The sequence below is a fragment of the Phascolarctos cinereus genome, unplaced genomic scaffold, assembly GCF_003287225.1.
Source record: "Phascolarctos cinereus isolate Bilbo 61053 unplaced genomic scaffold, phaCin_HiC Scaffold_8;HRSCAF=390, whole genome shotgun sequence".
Lineage (NCBI taxonomy): Eukaryota > Metazoa > Chordata > Mammalia > Diprotodontia > Phascolarctidae > Phascolarctos > Phascolarctos cinereus.
In genome coordinates this window covers 57,245,211-57,272,122 of record NW_027556291.1, presented here as the reverse complement: position 1 = coordinate 57,272,122, position 26,912 = coordinate 57,245,211, and the positions used below count along the sequence as shown (strand labels likewise).

At 38.9% G+C, this 26,912-nt stretch overlaps 1 long non-coding RNA gene across 1 annotated transcript in view; it reads left to right on the top strand.

The window, feature by feature from the left end:
• The window catches only part of LOC144454962 (uncharacterized), a 48,112-nt gene extending 29,896 nt beyond the window's left edge, over positions 1-18,216 (top strand). Inside the window, exon 4 of the long non-coding RNA XR_013483522.1 lies at positions 17,980-18,216. This is a non-coding gene — a long non-coding RNA (uncharacterized LOC144454962). The remainder of the gene's footprint in view (positions 1-17,979) is intronic.
• The last annotated feature ends 8,696 nt before the right edge of the window (positions 18,217-26,912 follow it).

Sequence of the window (26,912 nt, the reverse complement as noted above, 5' to 3'; positions counted from 1 at the left end):
AATATATGTGCATGTGAATGTTTTCAGAGAGCTGGCTGTTAAATATTAGCACTTGAAAGGACTGAGAAGTTAGAAGTTAATTTGAGGGCTAGTAAAAAATAAATATTGGATAATAAAAAAATAAAAAAGTGAGGCTTCTATTGTAGTCATTATGGTAAGTAATAGAGCTGGGATGCAAATGCTGCTCTTCTGCCTTCAGTTAGTCAGTCAATAAACATTTGTTAAGTACCTACTAAGTCATAGGCACTATGTTAGGCTCTGGGAATACAATGAAAGGCAAAAGACAATCCCTGCTCTCCAAGAAATCACAACCTAATTCGGAGACAACGTTCAAACAACTAGGCTCAAACAAGATTTATAAAGGATAAAACAATCAACTGTAGAAAGGCACATGAATTAAGAGGAAAGGAGAAAGTCTTTCTATAGAAGGTAGGATTTCAGGAAGGTCTTGAAGGAAGCTAGGGAAGCCAGGATTCAGGGATGAGGGAGAGAATTTCAGGCATGAGGAAAGTCAGTGAAAATGGTCAGAGGTGAAAGATAGTGGGTTTTTTTGGGAATACCGAGGAGTCCAGCATCATTGAATCAAAGAGCTCCAGCAAAGGTGGGGGAAGGTTGGCAGGCAGAGGCTGTAAGGTGTAAGAAGCCTGGAAAGGAGGTGGGAAGGGTGGTAGATTATTAAGGTCTTTGAACACCAAAAAAAAAAGGATTGTATATTTGATACTGGAAGTGACAGAGAGCTACTGGAGTTTATTGAGTGTTTGGGGGAGGGAGGGGCAGGTGGTCATGTAAGCAGCAAAAAGTCTTACCAAGAGTTCTGCAAAGCCATTGTTGAATCAGGAAGAACATTTATTAACAACCTAGCAAGGCCAGGTGCCCCATGTATGGGCACACACATTTAAGACAGATACACAGCTTTTTATTCCCTATTCCCGATTCGAATTTCCCTCCCCTGTTTCCCCATTGGCTGGGTATTATAGAGGTTACAGCCTATCCAAAGCACCTAATTTCCCCGCGAGAGTCTCTGCCCCTAATTACATCTCACAATCCCCACATTTCTTTATACCTTATTTGGTCATAGTTCCCTATAGATGTAAGCTGGTATATTGGACCTCAAACCCAGTTTAAACTGATTTTAATGGTCTCGAGTGTGCTGTCATGTAGGCATCCACACCCTGATGAGTGATATGCAGAAGTAACATTCCCAACCACATTTTCTACAATCCCTCCTTTTCTTTTTATTTACTCTTTTTTTGCCTTTGCAACTTAATTCATTATGTCATAAGAAGATTCTAGTTTTGATAACATTATTTGTCATAATTAGGGTTTACCTCAGTCTCTTCATCTAGTAGGACCAACCCCCTTACGCAAGGTATTATGCAACAGCCTACAGCTGTCAATACTCCAGCAACTGCTATTAAGGAGGTCAAGATGGAGACTGCCATTCCCTTCCACTTCCCAAACCATGACTAACCATCCAGTCAGTGAATTATCTGTCTCACACTTCTCTGCCAATTCTTCAACTAAAGTCCATTTAAGGCATCTCATTCAGCTGCCTGGTTGGTGTTCTGGACATCATTCGGTGAAGTTTTCTGGTCTAAGTGCTGTTAAAGCAGTGTCCAGCAGACTGTCTTCTTGTAGAGATCCTCTTCCTTGTGTCTACTTCCCTACAAGATTGATCTTAACAATATTTTAAATTACCTTGCCAATAACCAGGTCAAATAATGAAAGTTAACTCAACTCTTACGTCTCTATTATTTTAAGATCAAAATTGGAACCTTGGTCAATTGTCATGTTTAAGAAACTCAAATTAGAACCCAGTTTTTATACTTTGCATTAATTCACTATTCATTCTTATTCATATTCCCCCATCAGGAGTGTAAGAAAGATTTTAGGAGGTTAGGCTTCCACAGCAGGATAAGAGATTCCAAGATCTTGTGGAGAGTCCCTCAACCAATCAGAAAGTACTCCAAACTTTTCTGTAAAAAAGAGTCCTAGAGGCTAAACCGGTTGCAACCCGTCGGGTTCAAGGATGGGGCTTCAACCAGGCAAAGGCTTTTCTCTACTGCACTTGCTTAATAAGCTTTTTGAATATGAACTGACACACCTCAAGGGCAGAGAAAGCCACCATTTTTGAACATGGGACCCATGAAGTAGGCTGAGTTAATAGAACATGGACAAACATGCAATGGGCTGTCCAGGAATGGTGGAACTCAGATGAACTAGACCAATAAGAGCCCTGATGGGTGGAGTATGGATCTTACTAATGGTTTAAAAGTTGATTCTACCACTGAACCAGTGCTCATGTGCTACTAAAGTGCGTTGTGCCTACTTCTCTTGTGAGAAGCATAATAAAGACTTTCCTTCACTTGCTCACTCTAGTAGATTTTTGTTTCAAATTTTTCTAACAATTTGGTGCATGGGCCAGGAATCTGAGACTATACTGGACCAGGAAAAGAACGACTCCAGAGGAGAGTGCTCCTGCTCCGTTTGAGCAGTCTCTGTCTTCCCTCCATGCCTGTGTCCAGATTGACCAAGGACTCCAAAGCCTCCAATTCGGGAGTGAGTGAATGACTGTCTGCCCTTGTTAGGCCAGGTAACCCACTCCTCTAACCAGGCCAACCCTACTTGGGCTCTTGGAGTGAGGTTTCAGGGGTTCTAGGCGAGACCAGTCCGAAAGGACCATCAGTGTATAAGTCCTAGATCTTAGGCAAGGCCAGTCCAAAGGACTGTCGCAGAAGTCCTAAGATGGGGGAAAAGGGCTCTAGAATGAAGGTACCTAAGGGGAACAAAAGATTGCCCTCAGAGATTCCCCAAAACAATTCAGTGGGGAGAAAGTTAGTTATTCTACCTGGGATAATAATAAGATGAAAATGCTAGAACCCCTATTAGCAGGGGAAGCCAGACAATGGAAGAACCTCGGGACTCTTTCAAAGGGGATCCTGGGGCAAAATGAGTTTCTTTTGACCAGTCAAGGTTAGAATTAGAATCGTGTCTGTCTGTCTGTCTGTCTGTCTCTCTATGGATGTTTTTTTTTTAAAATTTTATTAATTTATTTTCATTTATCAACAATCACTTCCATATGCTTTTGAGTTGAAAATTTTTTTCCCTCTTCCTCCCTCCCACCCTCCCCAAGACGGCACACAATCTGATATAGGCTTTACATTTACATACCCATTAAAAATATTTTCACATTAGTGAAGTTGTAAGTAAAAATTAAACCAATAGGAGGAACCATCAGAAAGATGAAACAAAACTCAACAGAAGGTAAAAATAAGTGATAGTGATTCAACTTCCATAGTTCTTTCTTTGAATGTGGACAGCATTTTCCATCCTGAGGACTCTGGAGATGTCTTAGATCCTTGTAATGCTGAGAAGGGTTCAGTTTAATAATATTAGTCATTGCATAATGTGTCTGTTATTGTGTACAAAGTCCTCTTTGTTCTGCTCACTTCACTCAGCGTCAGACCATATAATCTTTCCAGGTTTTTCTGAAGTCAGCCTGTTCATCATTTCTTATAGGGGGCAATAGTATTCCATTACATTCATATACCACAACTTGCTCAGCCATTCCCCAATTGATGGGCATCCTCTCAATTTCCAATTCTTTGCCACCACAAAAAGAGCTGCTATGCATATTTTTGTACATGTGGGTCCTTTTCCCATTTGTTTGATCTCTTTGGCATATAGCGCTGGAAGTGCTATTGCTGGATCAAAGGGTATGCACATTTTTATAGCCCTTTGGGCATAGTTCCAAATTGTTCTCCAAAATGGTTGGATCATTTCACAACTCCACCAACAATGTATTAGTGTTCCAATTTTCCCACATCTTCTCCAACATTTATCATTTTCCTGTTTTGTCATGTTGGCCAATCTGATAAGTGTGATGTGGTACCTCAAAGTTGTTTTGCTTTGCATTTCTCTGATCAATAACGATTTCAAACATTTTTTCATATGACTATAGATGGCTTTAATTTCTTCATCTGGGAACTGTCTGTTCATATCCTTTGACCATTTATCAATTGGAGAATGGCTTGTAGTCTTATAAATTTGTCTTAATTCTCTATGTATTTTAGAAATGAGGCCTTTATCAGAGAGACTGGTTGTAAAAATTCTTTCCCAATTTTCTACCTTCCTTCTAATCTTAGTTGCATTGGCTTTGTTTGTGCAAAAACTTTTCAATTTAATGTAATCAAAATGATCCATTTTGCTTTTCATAATGTTCTCTATCTCCTGTTTGGTCATGAATTCTTCTGTTCTCCATAGATCTGATAGGTAAACTATTCATTGTTCTCCCAGTTTACTGATGGTATCAGCCTTTATATCTAAGTCATGAACCCATTTTGACTTTATTTTGGTATATAGTGTGAGATTTTGGTCTATGCCTAGTTTCTGCTATACTCTTTCCAGTTTTCCCAGCAGTTTTTTTCAAAGAGTGGGTTCTTATCCCAGAAGCTGGGGTCTTTGGGTTTCTCAAATAATAGATGACTATAGTCATTGACTACTGTGTCTTGCATATTTAACCTATTCCACTGATCCACCTCCCTATTTCTTAGCCAGTACCAAGCAGTTTTGATGATTGCTGCTTTATAATACAATTTAAGATCTGGAATTGCTAGGCCACCTTCCCCTGCATTTCTTTTCATTATTTCCTTTGATATTCTGGACCTTTTGTTTTTCCAAATGAATCTTGTTGTTTTTTTTTTTCTAACTCTATAAAATAATTTTTTGGTAGTTTGATTGGTATGGCACTGAATAAGTAAATTAGCTTAGGTAGGATTGTCATTTTTATTAGCTCGGCCTACCCATGAGCAACTGATGTTTTTCCAGTTATTTAGATCTGATTTTATTTGTGTGAAAAGTGTTTTGTAATTGTATTCATAGAGTTCCTGGGTTTGTCTCTCTATGGATGTTTTGTGTCGGCCAGAAAAATTTTTGGATAACTTTTGAGGTCTGACATTGGAGAAGGAACAGTGAGAAAGAGCTCCCATCTCAGGCTTTTAGTGGGAGATTGAGATTAGAATCAAAATGCAGGGAGAAAATCTCTTAGAAATTAGTGGAAGGTGCAGCAAGCAGCCTTTACTGATGTAGATTTAGAGCATATAGCCCAAGATGGCTAGGGCCAAAAGAAGAGAAAAAGGGCCAAGGATTTGAATTCAGGTTTAATGGGATCTCAAGGCTAACAGTTTGAATTGTTGTCTTAGTATCCCTCCCACCAATATATTTGGTACTGGGGCAGTGTCTTTAGAGTTGAAAAAAAAAAAGTATTTTTCTGTCTTTTAATGGGATAAGACTGCAGCGATAAATGCATAATAAGTGCATAATAAAGTTGTGAAGGCTATTTAGGAAGTAGGAAAGAAAAGAGGAGAGAATTATTTAGAGCAGGAATTGTCACCACATATCTTTTTAAGGGAATATATAAATTTGTGAAGAATATTTCCTTTTAAAGGGCCAAGAGTACTAGATTTAAAACAAAAATGTTTTTGAATGTTTATCATTAGCGATTATGAATTTGAATCTGATTGGAGTTAAGTTTACTGTTGTATAAAGGGGAAAAATAATAATTGGTGTTATGGGAAAAAAAGATATGATTGTAAAATGCTTAATACAATGGCATATGTTAGAAGTGGAAAAGTACTAAGAGTAATAAGGTCAATAAATTCTATGTGTGTTAATCTGGAAATGCAACTGATGTTATCTGAAGTTTGTTGTTTAAGTTATTACAGTTTTTCTAAATTATATTGCGTTTCTAAAGTTCTTAGATTATAAAATTTGAGGGACCATTGTGAGGTAGAAATGGTGTTAAAGTAACTCTTGACCTGGAATGAGTCTTTCAGTGATAAAGATGAGATAATTTGAAACTGTTAAATACCTAGTGAGGTGTATTTGGTTATAAGACTATGATAGCAGATTTTCATTTAAAATCTTAACTATTATAAAAATATATGGTGGTTTAAAGTTATAGATTAAACATATTAATAATGAGATGAATGATTTTCTTTACAAAGTGACTTAGAAGTACATTCATCTAAATTGATAATGGGCTGTTTCAAAGTTTATTACTATTGTGGAAATAATTTTATAATGCATGCCCTGTGGTACAAACATATTTTATTGTGAACAACTTGATATGCACTGTTTTGGAATTAATGAAGTATTCTCATGTATCAGGGTCTCAATTAGAAATTAGAAAAAAAAATGTTTTTCAACCCAGGCCTTTAACCTAACACCTGAGTTTGTTGGGGGCTATGCCGTATGGGCCAGGTTTATAAGGCAGGAACTAGTGGTTGTGGGGAAGTCTAGGCTGCCATCTACCAAGTGCCTTGACTGGGAGTGTCATTGAGGTTAAGTCTGGATGGAATCAGAAATGTGGATGTGGCCCAAGGCTATCAGTCCAGCAAAAGAAGATGAAGGGATAACACAGATAAGAGAAAAGCCAGTCTGTAGGGGTGGGAGTGGCCCCAGGAGACTGTTGGACCTGGTGAAAGGGTTCAGAAAGAAAGGAAAATTTTCTTTTCTGAGAATAATTAATTGGTTCTGTTTCAAGTTTTTACTATACTGCTTACATATTTCTGAATTTTCTTATATGATGTAATCTAGTAAGCAATTGTATTAGTTATGTTGTTGGAAGGGCAATTTATTTTATGATCTGGAATGTTAGATTAAGAATTGTGCCTTCAGAAAAAGAGAAAAAAGAATGAATAGGAGCTGTTGGGGCATTCTATATGATTCCATTTTGTAACATTTCCTTTTAAGTACTATAATTTAAGAAATGAGAACTTCCAAGTTTTGTCTATGTTTAAAGGGAAGTTTTAGCTGGGATTATCTGGCTCTCACTTATGAAGTTTAAAATTGTTGACTAAGCTATTTGGAGTTATTGTTTAAGTCAAGCACTGGTAAAAGTATTGTGTGTGTGTGTGTGTGTGTGTGTGTGTGTGTGTGTGTGTGTGTGTGTGTGTGTGTGTGTGAAAAGAAACTTGGTAATTATGCAAAAAAAGAGATTTTGTAAAATCTCATAATTCTTATACAGACAACTTTTGACTAGAGAATTTAGGTAATTAGGAATTTTATGGTAATTAGGAAATTGTAAGGTGTTTTTAAGAAAGGAAGATACTTTTATAAAAAAATGTTTTGATGAAATCTTTGATATTCTTTTAGAGGGCCTACTAAATGTCTATTTGTAAGAAAATTATGTTCAAACCTAAGAGTTTCATTCCTGGGTTTGTTGTGTCCTTGGATTGGACTTAACTGGGTGCTTTTAGAGAAACAGTCTGGATGGAAGCAGCATCAGAGATCTAAAGCTAGTGATTAATGCTAAAGCATCTAAATTTCTGTAATAAGCTGTAAGTAGGAAAGATCTTACTGTTTTGATCTGAATTCATTCCATGGCCTAGCAAGAGTTAAAATTACTGTTTGAACATATGTACTAAGATTCAAGTCCTGAAAGTGTCTCATTCTTTCAGATTAAGAATGGTTAGAGAGGGATAAATAAGCTTGAGAAACAGAGAGACAAACCTATTTAGAGTAGCAACTTACAATCTTAATGGAAATTTGATTTTACTCAGGATGTTATTAGGAACCAGAACATGTTTAGGAAGTTGTGCAAACTACTTAGAGCTCACTTCGGAGATGTTCCATAATGAATGTTAAACTGTAGTCACAACTGAAACCCTGATGAGGGGAATTTGCTATCTAAGACCTTGGGAACTGTTAATGAACTATTAGTCTGAATCTAATTCCAGATATGGTTAACAAGGAACTGATTGAGCTACTGCCCCATGATGTCAGCAACCTGCAAAGAGCTTTGTGGGCTGCATCTATGAGCTGCAAGAGGGTATTCTCATGGGAAGGTCAGGAGAATGACTTTTCTCCATGGCTGAGGTAGGATTCTCCTGACTCAATTTCCCCACTATAACACCAGGCAGACTTTAAGCCTGGCTCAATGCAATTGGTCATTGTATAACTTCTGCCTGGAACTGACATGAATCTAGGGAAGCATTGTTCCCTTACTTTATTTATGTCTCTGTTCTTTCATGGCAAATTCCTGTAATCATAAGTTTTGTAAGCATAATATCAAATCTATTAAACAATAGATTGATGCAGGAGCATCTGAGGATATTGTAGTAAGATGCATGTATAAGATTGAGTTATTTGGCGTAGAATTTCAGAATTAAGTATTCAGTTTTGACAGCTGTTACTAGTATATTCCTGTATAAATCAGGATCCTTTAATTTCTCATAATGGTGGCAATGAGGTCTAGAGGTTTGGGGGAGTTGGGACTTTCCAAGGTCACAATATGAGGGTCCTGCCTGAAGGAGTTCAGCCCAGGTCTTTCAGCCAGGGGGGAGGTTTGTTGGAGATAAACTTTGTAGGCCAATTGAGTAAAGTATAAGGGTTTTCTTGGGCCAGTAGGCAAATGGGAGCCAGATTCTTTCTGGGGCACAGGGCAGAGGTGCTGGCTTGGGCCCATACCCCGATATTAGGGGATAATTAGGCCAGGAGATTGTGAAACTAGGATATTATTCTGTTACTTAGTTAATACTTAGTTAATGTTAAAGTTGTCTCAGTTCGTTACAATTAATGTTAAAAGAAGAACAGCTTGTGACTTATCTTGTGAATGCCTTGAAAGAAGTATCCATTTTAATTAAGGATTATTTATTTGTACATGACCAGAAGTTGGGATTGTTTTATTATTTGATATGTACTGGTTTTAAATTAACTACTATGTATTGGAGTCTGTTATTAACTCTGTAGTGGAGTCTCATCTCCTGATGGGGGAATGTGAATAAGAGTGAATAATGAACTAATGCAAGGTATAAAACTAGAAGTAATGCAGAGTGTAAGGCTAGGTTCTAATTTTTTAATTTGAGTTTCTTGAAACATGACAATTGGCCAAAGTTCCAGTTTTGATCTTGTAATGGTGAAGACATAGGGTTGAGTTAATCTTCATTATTTGCCTTGGCTGTTGGCAAGGTAATTTAAAAATTGTGTTTAGATCAATCTTGTAGGAGAGTGGACACAAGAAGGAGGATCTCTGCAGGAGGAGAGTCTGCTGGACACTGTTTGAACAGCACTTAGACCAAAGGACTTTGCCAGATGATGTCCAGAGTGTCAGACAGCTATATGAGAAGAAACTTCTGAAGCTTTCAATGGACAATTTGTCATTAGTGAACCTCAGACATAGTAACTTCTCTGCTTAGGGCAGGGAGCAATAGCATAATTGTCAGCACAAAAGGGTGGGAACAGGGGGCGTTCCAGAGGTGTTCCAGGACGAATGAAACCGGGAAGGAACGGACCAATCCAGGCCTGGGAGGTTTCACATGTGGAAACTAACTGCATAAAAGCCCTCATGCTTCTGTACTCAGTGCTCTCCTGTCCTGAAGAAGGGTGGAGTCCACTTCTGGCCAAAAATGTCTAAATCCCCTGGACTTTCTGTGTAATAAACTTTTCTTGATACTAAATTTTTGGTTTCAAGAATGTTTCTAACACACCTCTGGTGTGAGAGCTTGCTGAGCCCTTTTCAAGGCTGCGCATCCACTTTTGGTGTCCAACTGGTCACCCAACTCTTACCTGTGGCTCCAAGAACCTATATCATGTGCTGTGGAGTGCCTAGAACTTGGTCAGACATCAAAGATGCCAAAGTCATCCACTGCATCCTGGGAGAAACAGTGAGAGTAAGAGAGGAATAAGAGATGATGAGAATTATGAGAGGATGACAGAGACTGAGAGAGAAACAAAAATATGCTTGAAAAGGAGGTAGCCTGAAAATCAGAGTTTGAAAGAAAGGAAGGTTTAGCCAGAAAGATAGGAAATCTTTGCAGTTTTTTGAGAGAGAAGCCCCCTGGGCAGTGTTAAAAAGAATGATATAAGAGACTTTTGTAGGATTAGGATACATATTGTTTAAAGACCACCTAAGAGTAAATGATGTAGCAGGAAGGCACACTTGGAAGTAAGAGGTAACTAGGTGGTACAATGGATAGAGTCTTGAGATATGCATAAAGCAAGGAATCTTCAAATTACTGAACAATTGTGCTCATTTCCCATACCAGCAAGGTTATGTTTAAAATTCTGCAAGCAGTGTGTGTACTGAGAATTCCAAGAAGAGCACGCTGATTTTCAAAGAGGCAGAGGAAATATACCAAATTGCCAACATTCACTGAATTGTGGAGAAAGCAAGAGGGTTCCAGAAAAAGATCTACTTCTGCTTTATTGAGTACACTAAAGCCTTTGTGTGGATTGCAACAAAATGTCCTCAAAGAGATGGGACTACCAGGTCATCTTACATGTCTTCTGAGGAACCTGTATGTAGGTCAAGAAGCTAACGTAAAACAACTGATTCACTTAAGGTGGGAAAAGGAGTACAACAAGGCTGTATATTGATATCTTGTATTTAACCTATACGTAGAGTACATCATGCAAAATGCTAGATGTATGAATGAAAAGCCAGAATTAAATTTGCCAGAAGTATCAACAATGTCAGATAGGCAGACAACGCCACTCTCATGGCATGAAGTGAAGAAGAATGAAGAACCCTCTCGGTGAGGGTTAAAGAGGAAAGTATATAAAGCTGGCTTGAAGTTTAACATAAACCCCCCTAAGATCTTGGCAACTGTTTCCATCGCTTCCTGGCAAATAGGGGGAGAAAAAATGGTAGTAGATTCATATTTTATATTCTTAGACTCAAAGATAACTGCAGCCATGAAATTAAAAGATGCTTATTCTAAAAAGATGAGATTAGACTGAATGGCCCTGAAGGTTCCATCTGTCTCTAAATCTATGACAAAATTGGTGTGAAAGAGTGAAAAAGATTGAGATGCAAAAGGACAATAAAGTAGACATGGAGATAGAGAAAAGGGGAGAGGAAGAGAAGGACACAGGGCAAGAGGTATGTTGCCCTCAACCAGATAGTACACCAAATGGAAAGGCGTGAAATAAACTTGAGACATGGGCCAGGTGGAGCAGTAGGGACTGACTCAGTTTATTCATCTGAGGGTACAGGATATATATAGAAAATCCTATCCTAACTTCAAAGAGTCCTCCCCGTGAGACACTCCCTGAAACATCTGCTTAGGATGTGATAACATACATTTCCTCCTAGATAGGGTTGTAAATTCCAAGGCTTTTTCCTGGTGCCTGTATAGGGGAGTGAATATGTAAATCTAAGGTTCAAAGGGTGAGAAGGAATGTCTCAGGAGCCTCCTAGCAGGGAGAGATTTGGAGAGCCCTGCTTCTTAATTATTGAGCCCTTTGGGTTAAAGCCTGGGCAAAGGTCAAACTCTGTCTTGGATCTTAAACCCATATAGGACTCTTAAGGCTGGCCCTCTACAAACTCCTTGCTTTTCGAATTAGCAAGCAGCTTGAGGCAGTGAACATCCGTTCCCAACACTGTGATCCTTGATTTAATTAAAGTAACAATACAGGGGATAATGAAACATAATATGATAAATAACACTACAAAAAAAATGCATGAAGTAACAAGGCAGGTAAATTCTTAAATATATTGATCGCACTTAATTTCTCTAAGATCTCTACAGCCAGATTTTTTGGGTTGGCCCCTGGGGAATGACTGTCTGCAATCTCCTGGGTGATATTTAGAATTGTGCCAGGCCTCCAGTAGGCAAGCATTTGTCTTGTCTCATGAGATATTAGGATCTGAAGCATCATAGGGTAGCAGGATAATATAAATATATGAATATCTATAATCACATTGCAATAGCAACCTTGTTTTCAAGGGTTCTAACTTATCTGCTAAATACAATACTGATTGTTCTAATAAATTCACTTTATACAATGTATCAATAGCTTTTTGTGCATTAAGTACTAAACATATTTTTTGCTAAGTCATATACAAATTATACAGTTCAGATTTCAGATTGTAGCATAATAGATGAAACAGCAGTAGATACAATAAAAGAAGCAACAATGATTAAACCAATAATAAGGAGATCAATAAATTATTTTGATTGACTTAATAATTTGAAGAACATGTTCACCAGAATTATGAAACTATTCATGTAAAATGTTGGTAGGGAAAATAGCAAATGATGATTGTTCTACCAAAAGTACAATATAGTCATTAGTATCTATACATTGTTTGAGAGTACAATTGAGACAAGTAACATACTATTCAAAAGTAGTATTAGATTGAGTAAAAGTTACATATCCATTAGACAAATTGGTATTTAAAACTGATGTAACAAGAAAAAGACAAGATTCAATATTGTTGCTAAATTTTGAAAAACATATAGGTGTCCTGGATGCTAGAGATCTGAGGGTAATTGTAACATTGACTTTATCCTGGAGATAAGGATCTTCTTGTCTTCTGAATATACAGGTGTTATTAGTATATGTATGGAACCAATTTGTCCATATATGTGAGAGGTTGCATCCAGGATGGAAAAGGAAAAATAAGTTCAGTGTTGAGTACTCTGTACATTACACACTTGAGCAGAAGTAAAGCTACTGTTACTAAAAATATAAGTTCAGGAGTCTTTTATCACTGGATGAGAGGGAGCTTTCACTGGACCCCATGTGGGAAGGTGACTCATCACTGTAAATTGGCTCCTTCTGCGCTTTCCCTGAATTTTCATACTCTGCATTCGAGCTGTAAGTTGTTATACATGCTCTGATATCTTTCTCCAGTATCTGGACAGGTTTATCAAAGTTTTCTGAAAAAATATAAGCATACCCTCGTCCCCCTTTTAGTAATGGATCCAGTAATGGATCCGGGCCTCTGGATGTTTTTAGGCTGGAGTGTACTCATCTTTTTTAATATTTAGAAAATTAATAGCCAATTATGAAAATTAATAGTCAGTTGTCAAAAATTAATAACCAATTATCAATGAGGGGTAGTAGCCCAGATTTCCCCCCCTTTTTTTTAAAGAAGAATTTTAATATCTTTGTTTTTAATTGTACAAAATATTTGTGATCAGAGAAATGTTATTAAAAGGAAGAAAATGTTTTGCTAATGGAAGCTCCTCAGGAGCATTATCTGTTTTGATTCGTTTAAGTACACTCATAACTGTGAAGGCTTGTAAAATATGATTGATCACATATTTAATTGTACCACTTGTTTGTAAAGTGGCAAAAATGAAAGAAAAAATATCCATCATAACATGAATATAAGAAAGCTTTTCAAAAGAAGGCATATAAGTTATGTCCAATTGTCAAATATGTTTGGGAGAAAAGTCTCTTGATACATTTGAAACAGGGTGTTAATTAAAAAATAATCGTTATTATACTATGTTTCTAATACGGAAGGAGTTTATTCAAAAATAGTCACAAAATGTTTTCTTCTCTACAGTTAAGGTTGTTGTATTGGCAGAATATAGTTAATAAAAGGCTCAATAAAAGCTTAATAAAAGTTAAGTGGCAGCATTGTAGTTAAGAATCAATAATGGCATTGCTTTCAGTATATAATTCTGTATTAGTAATATATTTTAACTTTGCAGTCTCTATATTTTGAGAGACATAAACAGATTACTTGTTATCAGAAACAACATTAATAGGCTCATAATATCCTGCTATACCTGTACTTAACCGGTTACATCGATGAATGTCATGGGTGCTGAAGGAATGGGGTTAAATCTAACAATCTTTTTGAAATACCTATGAATAATTAGTAAAAAAAAATGGTTAATATCTTAAGAAATGGTGAGTAATTATCAATATCAATATGACCAGAAAAAATAGTAATAGCAATTTGTCAGTTCTCTAAGAGGAAACAAGACTGTCTATTTGCTTTTTGTTATAAGGTTAATTAATAACAGAAAGTAAATTTCCTGTAAGTTAAAAATTGTAGGAGACACTGGAGTACTAAGAATAGCACCTGGTACTCTTTCATTTAAAAAAAATGGGTGAGTTGAGCTTCAGGAATTTTTCTGTTTGACTAAATAAAGCTCCTTTTTTGCTTCAGGAGTTAATGTCCTAGAGGAATTTAGATTAGGATCTCCTCTAAATGTAAAAAAGAAATCAGCCAGTTCTGTAGTAATTTGGAATGATGGCCAAAACTAATTAGTATCCTCTAAAAATTTTTGAAAATCATTAAGTGCTTCACTGTTGTTTTGGTGACAACATGACCTAGGTAGGAAAATGGAGATTTTTCTTAAACTTTTTCTTGGACTATAATAAGCCCATATTCTTGTAAAGCTAATTGAGGCTGAGGAAATAAATGTGTGAGTTTTCAGTGGAACTGCTACAAAGTATGTCACTATATAGTGTATTATTTTTGCATTGAGAAATTTTTTCCTAATTGGTTGTATAGCTTTATTAACAAAATTTTGACACATTGTAGGGCTGTTTTTCATGCCTTGAGGAAGCACTTTCTATTGAAACCTGATTGCAGGGTATTCTGCATTAACACTGGGTATTGTAAAAGCAAAACAACATTTGTCAGCTTCTTAGAGTGGAATAGTGAAAAAGCAGTCTTTTAAATCAATAACTATCAAAGGCTAGGAAATAGAATTCATAATGGGTGAAGGGAGACTTCATTAATAGCTCAGAGGTCATGAAGCATCCTCCATTCCACTGACTTCATTTTAATAACAAAAGCAGGTGAATTCCAAGGATTTTTAAAGAATTGTATATGTCCTTTTAAAAGTCTTGTTGAACTAATTGCTTTACTGTAAAAAGCTTCCTTTTTGTCAAAAGCCACTGTTTCACCCAAACTAAATAACAGCTCCCCTTAGATGTGAAATATATCGCCCCCACAAATTAAAGGGAATTAATTGAGTTTCAGCTATCTATTATTCTACTTAGTTTAAATTCATCTTAAAATAATTGATTAGTGGTGATCTACTAGGCAGGCTAAAGCTAATTAATATCTTTAAGAGTTTTTAAAGAATCTTGCCTATTTTGTAATATTTTGGGGGTCTAATTGTAGACTGTGAAACAATATGTCTAAAGTAAGCAAAGGGTGGTTTCTTTTGTGCCTTATCAGGAGTAATTATAAATCTTTGAGACTGAAGAGCTTGTTAAAGCTCACACATTGATAAGGAAAGTTCACTAAGTTTATCATCCATATAATAAATTATTTTTGTCTGGGAATATTTTTGCCCAACAGGTTTAATAGCATTATGAACAAAACTTTTGCACATGGTAGAAAACATTCCTTCTTAAAGGAACGTAATAGGAAAACTTCAAATACTAATTTAATAGAGATGACTATACCCAAATTAAAACTCAAAACAAAATTAGTTATAGTCCTAAGAGTCTTTTACCTTAAGCAGTAAGTTTCACTAATCATGGCTTAAAGCCAGATATAGTTAATTTTACTCCCATGGAGTTGTAATAAGTAACAAAGATTTACCATAACTCACATACATAAGAGATTTCACTTAACATCTTTCTTTCTCAAATTTAAACTTGTTCTGGTAAAAAAGCCAATTATCAGAAGCCATTTCATATAGTTGCAGCTTCTCAGCAAGCTAAAGTAATTGTTTAGGAACTGTATAATCCTAACAATTTTTTTTTCAGGGCAGATGATCTTGCCTACAACAGATAGTTTCCAGGAGCCCTGGCAAATTTACAAAGTAGAGGGAATTGCCTTGTGCCCCTCCTTTTCACTCATAAGTAATTAAAAATTCTAGGTTTTAACATTAAAACAATAACTTCAAATAACTTAATTAACAATCTGGTAATTTTCATAAGTGATAGTCAAATTGTTTTAACTATAGTCTGTTCTTTAATTACAGGTAAAGATGGAAATACCTGACTTTTTAATTGACAGTTATAAAATATTACAAAGCAAGATTAACCAGACTTGATAAAATAATTTAGCTGGTTTTTATACAGCTTTCCTACTGTCTTTCAGCCTTTTTTAATTCACATTTTAATAACATCTAAATTATTGAAAATTGTTTGACATAGCACAAAACAATACAAAAGTTTACCAATTTGTAACAATACTAGATTTTTAAAACTTGAAACAAGTATATTACTAATTTGAATGAGCTAAATTATCTTTTGATTGCATTCCAAATACATAAAGAACTATTCTCATTCTGTCTGCCACACCCCAACTTGGCCAAGGTTGGAATGCGAGAGAAAGGAAGAGAATATTTTCCAACAACTTATCTTTAATAATCTTTCAATTTTACACCCAAAACTTTGGCCAGGGCTTTAGAAGGCAAAAATGAAAGAGAATTTTTTCCTAACAATTCTCAAAAAGTTTCAAAACCTTTTTACTTTCAAAACCTCTAATCACACTGTGCAAATAAATTATACCTTCCTTAAGCTTGCTACACATAACTCCTCTCTCCTTCATGCTTAAACTTACCTGCCTAGTTAATTTTAAGTCCATGGGCACTTCTTCCCCTCTGCTTTCTGTCCTTTGTATTGCCTTTTCTAACAAGCCCTTGCATTTAAATTTTCTCCCAGGCTGTTGTTTAACTGAAGGTAAATACACATCTTTCTGTTGCTCAGGGGAATGCACATCTCTCTGTTGTTTAACAGAATGCACATCTTCCCAGTCCTCTTCAACTATGCTCAACTGTTCCTCAAAGGCCTTATGCATTTCTTCTTCCTCATCTGTTCCTGCCCCCTTATCTACCTGAATCACTTTCTCAGCTACTAGTACTTCTCCAGGGGTGTAAGACATATTTTTAACACATTCCACATTTAAAAGGTAGCAATGGAGAATGCGCCAGGGCCCTCTTCTCTGTAGTATTCACTTAGTTGCTTGCCTACAATCTCCCATTTCTCTAAATCAATTGTTCCTTCTTGTGGAAACCATGGGCAGCATTTTTCTACACATTCTAAAAATTCCTGTAGCTGACTGTTTGGAATAACTAAACCTCTTTCTTTCACTATTTTCTTTAGTAATCTTAGGTAATAATCTTTGTCTCTTTTTCCGCTTTGTACCTGACCCATACTTTTGATCTTAAGGGTGCCTCTTAAGACCAAAAGTATGTATGTGGGCCTTTCCAAAGTGACACTATTTCTTATGCTCTAAGTACCGAGCCTGTTTCTAAACTTTTTTCTAATCAATTTCTTGTAATTTCTAATCTCCCACTTAAGCCTGGTGGTTTTCCCCCTCTTAGCCCTAAAACTGCTAAGGGATAACCTGTAATGACCATCGTTCCGTTTACCTGGATTCCATAGCATCCAGCTACCAAGGACCTTGTTTCCCAGCATAATAGCCAGCAAGGGTTTTTCTCCGGAGTGCAAGAGAACATCTGCTAAGGATGTGATAACATACATTTCCCCCTTATCGGAGTTCCTAGATAGGGTTGCAAATTCCAAGGCTTTTTCCTGGCTCCTGTATAGAGGAGTGAATATGTAAATCTAAGGTTCAAAGGGTGAGAAGGAATGTCTCAGGAGCCTTCTAGCTGGGAGAGATTTGGAGAGCCCTGCTTCTTAATTATTGAGCCCTTTGGATTAAAGCCTGGGCAAAGGTCAAACTCTGTCCTGGATCTTAAACCTATATCGGACTCTTAAGGCTGGCCCTCTACAGAGGCAGAAATGAAAAGGGCAAAGAGAGAAAGTGATGGAGAGGAGAAGAGAAGGAGGAAGACAGGAAGATAGAGACAACAGAGAGATGGAGAGAAACAATGAGAGTGAGACAAATAAAGTGATGGGGTGGAGTGGGGCAGGGGCAGGGATTCAGGTAGAGAAAGAAAGAGCACAGAGAGCTCCAGAAAGATCTACACACACACAGATGGAGACAGAGCAGAAAAAAGCCTGAAAGGCAAAGACAGTTTGAGCAAGAAATACTAAGAGAGAATAAGAGAGCATCTGTATTTTTTTTTTTTGCAGGACAAGGATACATAATGTTTAAAGGCCACAAAAAACAAGTGATATAAAGGGAAGAGACTCTTGGGGAGAGATGACAGAGAAGGGAATAGAGGGAATATAAGCCATTGAACAAAAGAGACATAGAAACAGGAGAGGGAACTGGAGAAGGGTCCTGTGGTCTAGAGAGCAAGCTCAGATTTCATAGCTTTAAAACTTGTACCAGAATGCTCTTTTTAAATCCTCCATCAGATTTGCCAAGCAAGTGATTTAACTGTCTGACCTCGAGCATCCGGGCTTCTACAAAGATGACTCAGTGGCCCCTAAGGTTCTGTCCACCTCTGATTCTTTGACCACATTGATGGGAAAAAGATTGGGAGAGAAACAACAAGATAGTAAATGAAGGAGAAATGAAGAAAGGGAGAAGAAGAGAAGAAGACAGGGAAAGAGAGAGCAAGATAAAGAGACAGAGCAGAAAAGGAGATATCCTGAAAGGTAAGAGAGTTTAACAAAGAAATGCTTAGAGAGAAAGAGACTCTCTATGGTTCTTTGAGAGAAAGCTGCTGGGTAATGTTAAAGGGATGTTGGAAGAAAACACTTTATAGGATCAGGGTTCATAATGTTTAAAGAACACAAAGGGACTCTTGGAAGTGGGAGGCACCAAGGTGGTACAATGGACTGAATACTGAGGCTGGAGTCAGGAACACATTCCTTCAGATTCTGTCAATATCACTAATCATAAAACACCTATTAGCTCAGTGTTCCTGGGCAAGACAGTTAAACTCTGTGTACCTCAGTTTCCTCAACTCTAAAAGAGGAATCACAAAAGCAGCTACCTCTCAACATAATTCTGAGGATCAAATGATTTATCATTTGTGAGGCACAGTCCTTGGAACATATAAAGGACTTAATAAATGCTTATTTTCTTCCTTTATTAAATGAAGGGGTAGGAATCCAGTGTTCTAGGGGTCTATTGAGGTTTAAGTTGATGATACCATTCATTCCAATGAAAAAAGATAATGACCACCTCTCATTTAGTGCCAGTCACCTAATAGCTTTCTGAGGAAGGAAGAGAGACAAAAGGAGAATATTAAAGTGGATAGAGAAAAAGGATAAATTGGAAGGGAAGTATCAGTAGGTGATTCCTGAGCAAATTGGAACCATCAGTAGAAAGACACATGAAGGTAGACAGAAAGAAAAGGAGACACAAAGAGAGACAGAAGAGGCAAAAAGAACTCTTGGTAATTGGCCGGGGGGGAGACCAGAGACGGAGGGAGTGGGAGGTTCATGACATTGTTGGAGGGGTAAAGGTGAGAGAGACAAGGAGACAAGATGAGGAAGGACAAGTTCAGGTGTAGGGAGGAGGCAACCAAATATCCTAGTACACTTGAATCCCTTCTCAGGAATGGAATAAGTGTATTTACCTGTGCAAGTCAGTTAATCTGTCTCAGACTTTTCTCTTCCATCAAATGGTGCTGTCATCCTTGTTTCCTGCAGTACCAGTGCTGGGCCTATGAATGACAGAGGGAAACAAGAGGCCTTGGGACAGGGGAGAGATGACAGAGAGCAAATATACACCATTGAAAAGGGGAGAGATAGAAACAGAGGAGAAAACTGGAGAAGGGTTTAGGGTTGGAGAGAGCAAGCTAGGTTTTGTAGTCTCAGACATTAGATGTAAAAGGCTCTGTTTTCAAATCCTCCAGAAATTTACTTGCTGGAGAATGCTGAGCAAGTGACTTAAATGAAGATCTAACATCTAGGGTTCTAAAAAGATGAAAATGGACTCATTGGTCACTGAGGTTCTGTCCACCTCTGAATCTTTGACAGAATTGGTGTGAAAAAGATTGAGAGAGAAGCAACATGACAATAAGTCAGAGGGGAAGATGGATAATGGGTGTTAGGAAGAGAAGAAAGAGAATTGTAGAGAGAGAGAAAGACAGAAAGACATAGAGACAAAGACAGAGTGGAAAAGGAGAGCCTGAAAGAGAGTTTGACAAAGAAATTCTTAGAGAGAAAGAGAATCTATGTGGTTCTTTGAGAGAAAGACCCTGGCTAATATTAAAGGGCTTATAGAAGAGACTAGTATATAGGATCAGGAAATATCATGTTTAAAGACCACAGAAGAGCTCTTCTGTGAGATGCTTACAAGTGGGAGGCACCTAGGTGGTGCAACAGATAGAATCTTGAAGCTAGAGTCAGGAACACATTCCTTCAAATTCTGTCAATACCACTAATCATAAAATACCTATTAGCTCTGTGTCCCTGGGCAAGTCAGTTAACTTTTGTCTACCTCAGTTTCCTCAATTCTACAAGAGGAACCTTAATACCAGCTACAACTCAATGTAATTCTGAAGATCAAATGATAAACTTATCATTTGTGTAGCACAGCTCCTGGACCATATAAGACTTAATAAATGCTTATTTTCTTCCTTCATTAAATGAAGGGGTGGGAATTGATGGGTTCTAGGGATCCATTGAGATTTAAATTGATGATAATATTCGTGCCATCGAGAAAAAGTAATGACCACTTCTCATTTGGTGTGAGTGACAGCCAGATTTCTGATTAATAGATTTCTGGGGGGGGAAGAGAGAGAAGGAAGGTATTAGAGTGGATAGAGAAAAGCAAAGATTAGAAGGGAAGTAAGAACAAGGGATTCCAGAGCAAGATGGAAGTGTCAGTAGAGACAGACACATATGAATGTAGATAGAGAGAAAGAAAAGGAGAAAAAAAGAGAGAGAGAAGAGGCAAAAAAGAGCTGTTGGTAATTGTCTGGGTTGGGACACCAGTGAGAGGCTCATGACTTTAGTGGAGGAGGGAGAGAGAGAGAGACAGACAGACAGACAGACAGACAGACAGACAGACAGACAGACAGACAACACAATTTCAGATGTAGGGTGGAGGACGCAGCTGAATATCCTAGTGGAAAGACCACTGTTGTTAGCATCAGACCTGAGGTTGGATCCCTTCTCAGTAATGGAGAAGGTGTGTTTACCTGGGCAAATCAGTTAATCTGTCTCAGGTAGACTTTTCTCTTCCATCAAATGGTGTTATTGTCCTTGTTTCCTTTGACACCATTGCAGGTCTTATGAATAGTCCTATGAATGACAGAGGGAAATGAAAAGCCTTGGGACAGAGGAGAGATGATGGAGAAGGGAATATAAGCCATTGAACAGGAGATGCACAGACCCAGAAAAAATCTGGAGAAGGGTCGTGGGGTGGAGAGAGCAAGCTAGAGGACATTGTGTCAGAATGTTCTGTTTTCAAATTCTTCATTGATATTTACTAGGTGCAGAATGCACCTAGTGACTTAAACTGTCTGAAGTCCAGCACCTAGCATTCTTTAAAGATGAGGCTGGATTCAGTGGCTTCTAAGAGTCCATCTGCCTCTGAATCTTTGACAAAATTGGTGTGAAAGAGTGAAAAAGATTGAGGGAGAGACAACAAGAAAACAAGGCAGAGGGGGAGATGGATAAAGGGAGTGTGGAGGAGAAAAAAAAGACAGAGAAAGACACACAGAGACAGAGACCAACAGAGATGGAGAAGAAAAGGAGATAGCCTTAAAGGCAAAGAGCTTGAGAAAGAAATGCTTAGAGAGAATGAGGATCTGTGTGGTTCTTTGAGAAAAAAGACCTTGGATAATGTTAAAGAGAATGACCGAAGAGATCATTTTACAGGATCAGGGCACATAATGTTTAAAGAGCACAACGCAGCATGTATCAGGGGGAGGAACTCCTGGAAGTGGGAGGCACCTAGGTGGTGCAATGGATCGAATTTTGAGGGTAGAGTCAGGAACACATTACTTCAAATTCTGTCAATTTCAATAACCATAAAGTGCCTATTTCCTCTGTGTCCCTCGGCTAGTCAGTTAACCTTTATTTCCTTCATTTTCTCAGCTCTAAAAGGGGCATCTTAATAGCTGCTACATCTCAATGTAATTCTGAAGCTCAAATGATAAGCTTATCATTTGTGTAGCACAGTCCTTGGAACATATTAAGGACTTAATAAATACTTATTTTCTTCTTTCTTTAAACAAAAGGGTGGGAGTCTAGGGATTCACGGAGGTTTGAATTGATAATATTCGTACCTTTGGAGAAAAAAAACAGTGGTGTGAGCAACACCTCTCATTTGGTGTGAAAAACAGTCAGAGCAGCTAGATGGTGCAGTGGGTAGAGCACTGGCCCTGGAGTCAGGAAGACCTAAGTCCAAATCTGGCCTTAGACGTTTACTAGCTGTGTGACCCTGGGCAAGTCCCTTAACCATGTTTGCCTCAGTTTCCTCATCTGTAAAATGAGCTGGAGAAGGAAATGGCAAACCACTCCAATATTTCTGCCAAGAAAAGCCCAAATGTGGTTATGAAGAGTCGGACACAACTGAAATGACACAACAGCCTGATAATACGTTCTGAAGAAAGAAAGGATTAGAATTGATAGAGAAAAGGATAGAAGAGAAGTATTGGTAATTGGTTCCAGAACAAGGTGGGATTGTTGGTAGAGAGAGACACACAGAGGTGGAGGTTCAAGGAGAGAATAGGAGACACGAAGAGAGAGGCAACAAAGAAAAACACCTCTTGGTAATTGTTCAGGGTATCAGAACAGAGGCCGAAGGAGTGGGAGGTTCATGTCAGTTGTGGGGGACTAACAGTGAGACAGTGAGGCAGGAAGAGGGACAGTTTCAGATGTAGGGTGGAAGAGACAGCTGAACATCCTAACGAAAAGACCACTGGGGTTAGCATCAGACCTGAGGTTGAATGCTTTCTCAGTAATAGAGAAGGTGTGTTTACCTGGGCAAGTCAGTTAATCTAATTCAGGTAGACTTTTCTCTTCCATCAAATGGTGTTGTCATTCTTGTTTCCTGTAATACCATTGCAGGTCCTATGAAGGAGCCTATTAATGACTGAGGGACACAAGAGGAAATATATGCTGTTGAGGAGGGAATAGATAGACATGGAAGAGAGAACTGGAGAAGGATCCAGAGTAGAGAGAGCAAGCTAAGTTTTGTAGCTCTGGTCATTGTATCAGAATGCTCTGTGTTCAGATCTCCCATCAGACACTTACTAGTTGCAGAATGCTGAGCAAGTGACTTAAACTGTCTGAGCTCCATCATCTAGGGTTCTAAAAAGATGAGGTTGGATTCAGTGGCCGCTGTTTCCATCCACTTGTAAATCTTTGACAAAATTGGTGTGAAAGACTGAAAAAAATTGAGACAGAAACAAGACAGTATAGCAGAGGAGGAGATGGAGAAAGGGAGAGAGGAGAACAAGATAGGCAAATAGGAAAAAAAGAGAGAGAAAGACAGGCAAAAATGGGGGAGAGAGAAAGGAGGAGGAGGAGGAAGAGAAGGAGAGGGAGGCAGGTGGAGAGAGAGAACACAGAAAGACAGAGACTGACAGAGATAGAGACAGAGCAGAAAAGAGATAGTCTGAAAGGCAAAGAGTGTTTGACCAAGAAATATTTATAGAGAAAAAGAATCTGGGTGGTTCTTTGAGAGAGAAAGACCCTAAGTAATTTTAAAGGGAATGACCAAAGAGATCATTTTACAGGATCAGGATAAATAACGTTTAAAGACCATAAATGAGGAAGTGATGTAAGAGGAAGGGGCTCTTGGGAGCAGGAGGCACATAGATGGTGCAGTAGATAGAGTTTGAGGCTAGAATCAGGAACTCATCATTTCAAATCCTGTCAATATCAATAAGCATAAAGTACCTATTAGCTCTCTCACAACGGGCAAGTCAGCTAACCTCTCTGTCAGTTTCCTCGACTCTAAAAGGGGAATCGTGATAGCTACAATTAATGGTAATTCTGAAGAACAAATGATACATTTATCATTTGTGAAGCACAGTCCCTGGAATAAAGTACTTAATAAGGGCTTATTTTCTTCCTTCCCTCTGGAAATGAAAGGGTGGGAATCAGTGGGTTCTAGGGATTCACTGAGGTTTAAATTGATGATAATATTCATATTATTGAAAAAAGATAAAGACTCACAATGAAAAATGCTATCCACATCCAGAGAAAGAACTATGGAATCAGAATGCAGATGGAAGCATACTATTTGCTCTCCTTTTCCTTTGTTGTTTTGTTTTATTGCTTCATTCTCATGGGTCCTCCCATTAGTTCTAACTGTTCTTTACATCATGACTAATGGGAAGATATGTTTAATATGAATGTATAAGTAGAGCCTAAATCAGATGGGGGGGGGAGGAGAGGGAGAGAAAATTGAAAACTCAAAATCTTATGGAAGTGAATGTTGAAAACTAAAAATTAATTAATTAATTTTAGAAAAAAGAAAAAAAGATAATGGCCACCTCTCATTTAGTGCCAGTACCAGTCACCTAATAGCTTTCTGAGGAGGGAAGAGAGACAGGAGGAAAATAGAGCAGATGGAGAAAAAGGATAGATTGGAAGGGAAGTATCAATTAGGAGATTCCAGAGCAAGGTGGAGGGATCAGTGGAGAGACACAGAGATGGAGAAGCAGCAAGAGGAAAGGACACACAAATAGACAGAAGAAGCAGAAATCAACTGTAGGTAGTTGATTGGGGTGTGAGACCAGAGGCCAAGGGAATAGGGGTTCGTGTGAGTGCTGGGGGACTAAGAGTAAGAGAGACAGGAAGAGGAAGGACAATTCCAGATGTGGGGCAGGGGAGGCGGCCAAATAAGGGAGTGAAAAGGCCAGACCCAAGCTTCAGTTCCTTTTCTGTGAATGATGTTGCTGGCCTTATTTCCCATCATTCCACTGCAAGTATGTGGTCCTCTGAATGACAGAGGGCAAAGAAAGCCCTTGAGATGGGTGAGAGCTGAGGGTAAAAGACTTAGAAATAATAGGCCACTAAGTAGGAGAGATACCTAGTCAGCAGAGACAAGTAGCAAAGGGTCCTTGAGTGGGGAGAAGCAGCCAGCTCTCCTAGCAGAATACTTGGAGACAGGATGATCGCACTTGAAATCCTTCCTCACAAACTTATTAGGTATATGACCCTGGGCAAGTCATTTAAACTGTCTAAACCTCCATTTCTGGTGCTCTAAAAAGATGAGCCCCTAAGGTCCACTGAGCTCTAAATAATGTTATTATATTACATATAATATAAATAATATGTTAATATGATAACATATTATTACATATAATGACATGATATATTACATATAATAATATTAATATTGGTGTGTGTGAGAGAGAGACAAAGATTACAAGAGGAGGAGACAGAGAGACAGAGAGAATAAAAGGAAAGCTCACTAGGAAGAGGGGAGAGAGGCAGAGGGAAGAGATTATTGGGAAAGAAAGGGAGGGGGACAACATGAGGGGATGGAGGGAAATAAAGGGAGGGAAAAGGAAGACAGCACTAAACAAGGAGGAGTGAGACAGTGAGAAGGAATCTATATGGATAGAGGCAGGGGGCAAAGAGAAATACCCCTGGGTATTTAAGAGAGAAAAAAGAGGCAAGGGTCCCTTGGGAAAGGACAAGGAGGTGATGAGACGAAAGGAAGAGAAGAGAGGGGATGGAGGAAGAAGGAAGAAAGCACTGCCAGCTGGAGAAGGGAGAGAGGCAATAAAAAGGAGAAACAGGTATGGTGAGGTACAGACAGTCTAAGGGAAGGGAGCATTGATGAGGAAGGAGAGAGGAAAGAAGGAAGGCACTATTCCCAAAAGGGGAGGGAGGAGGAAGGCAGAAGGAAGAGAGTATAAGAAGCAGCAAGCGGTGTGTGTGTGTGTTTGGAAAAGGAAGAGGCGATTAGGAAGGGTAGAAAAAAGTGACAGGAAATGGGAAGGTGTCACTGCAAATGGGACATGGGGAGAGACAAAGGGAAAGAACCACTGGTTAGGAAGAAAAGGGAGGGAGAAAGATGGAAGGGACCATTGTACAAAGAGAAGCCGGGAGCAACAAAGGGAAGGTGGCATGGGAAATGGGGATGGGGGAGCAGAAAGATAGCATTAGGGAGGGAGAAAAGGGGGAGAGAGAAAGGGAAGGCACCACTGGCGATGGGGACAGAGAGAAAAAGGGAAAAGAATAGTGGGCTGGAGGAAACAAAGGAAGAGAACATTGTGAATATGTGGGGGAAATGCAGAGAAGAAAGCAGAGTGTGTTTGTGGGAGGAGAGCCAGTGGCTAAAGAGCAAAGGAGCAGAGCTCTTCTAATGTGGGAGTGCTTAGGGGAGGACTGGGCACTGTCCAGACTGTGCAGTGAGACAGAGGAAAAGAACAGGAGGAACAGAGCTGCAAGGCCTGAGCACAGTCAGGAGGCAGCCAGGGCTCCGAGTGCATCCCCCTGGCAGAAAATGGGATGGGAAGTCAGCACCCAGGTCTGACACTTACTGGCTGGTGAAGGGAGGGCCCAGGTGGAGGGAAGAAAGGGAGAAAACAAGCATGAGAGCAATGGTTAGGGAGGGGAGGGCCCAAGAGGCAGCCAGGGGTCATTCTTGGCACAGCCAGGTACTTGGGGTCAGGACGGCCTGACCTGGACCCCCTCAGAGCTCTGAGACCCTGGGCAAGTCACTGAGCACCTGCTTTGAACCTCAGTATTTCTCCTTGTCTAAAATGATGGTCTGGAACTCAAAGGACTTTATGGTTTTTTCTAGCTCAAAATCTTGTCGTTTAATGTGAAAGAAGAGGAAAGCCCCTAGGGATTGGGGTAGGAGGAGAGGTACAGTAACAAGGACAATTGCATTAAAAACCCCGAGGGAGACGGACAGCCAGAGGGAGACAGACAGACAGACAAAGGAAAAGGACCATAGAGAATTGGGATAGTGATAGCAGTGAGTGAGGCAGCTTGTTCTTCTAGGGGATAAAGCATGGTGCTAGGAGTAAGGAGGACCTGAGTTCTAGTGCTGAGTTACAAATGTACTTGCTCCCTGTCCCAGAGCAGGTCTCTTTAACTGTCTAAGCCTCAGTTTCTTCAGGGTTAGACTCAATTTATACTCAAGTTTCCTTCTACCTCTAAACCTGTGATTCTATAAAGGAGAGAAAGCAAAGAAAAGTCTAAATGGCCTTGCTGTGGTTGGGGAGGGAGTCTAAAAACTGCCAAAGGCTTGTGGGGAGTGGATTGAAGGGGAGTAGCAGGACCAGCCCCCTGTGTTGAAAGGAGAAGAGGAGACTGAAAGGGGATGGACAGTGGGGGATGGGAGGGGGAAGATGGAGGAAGAGCACTTGCGGTAGGCCAGTTTGGGGGGTGAGAGAGACAAAGACAGAGAGAGACAA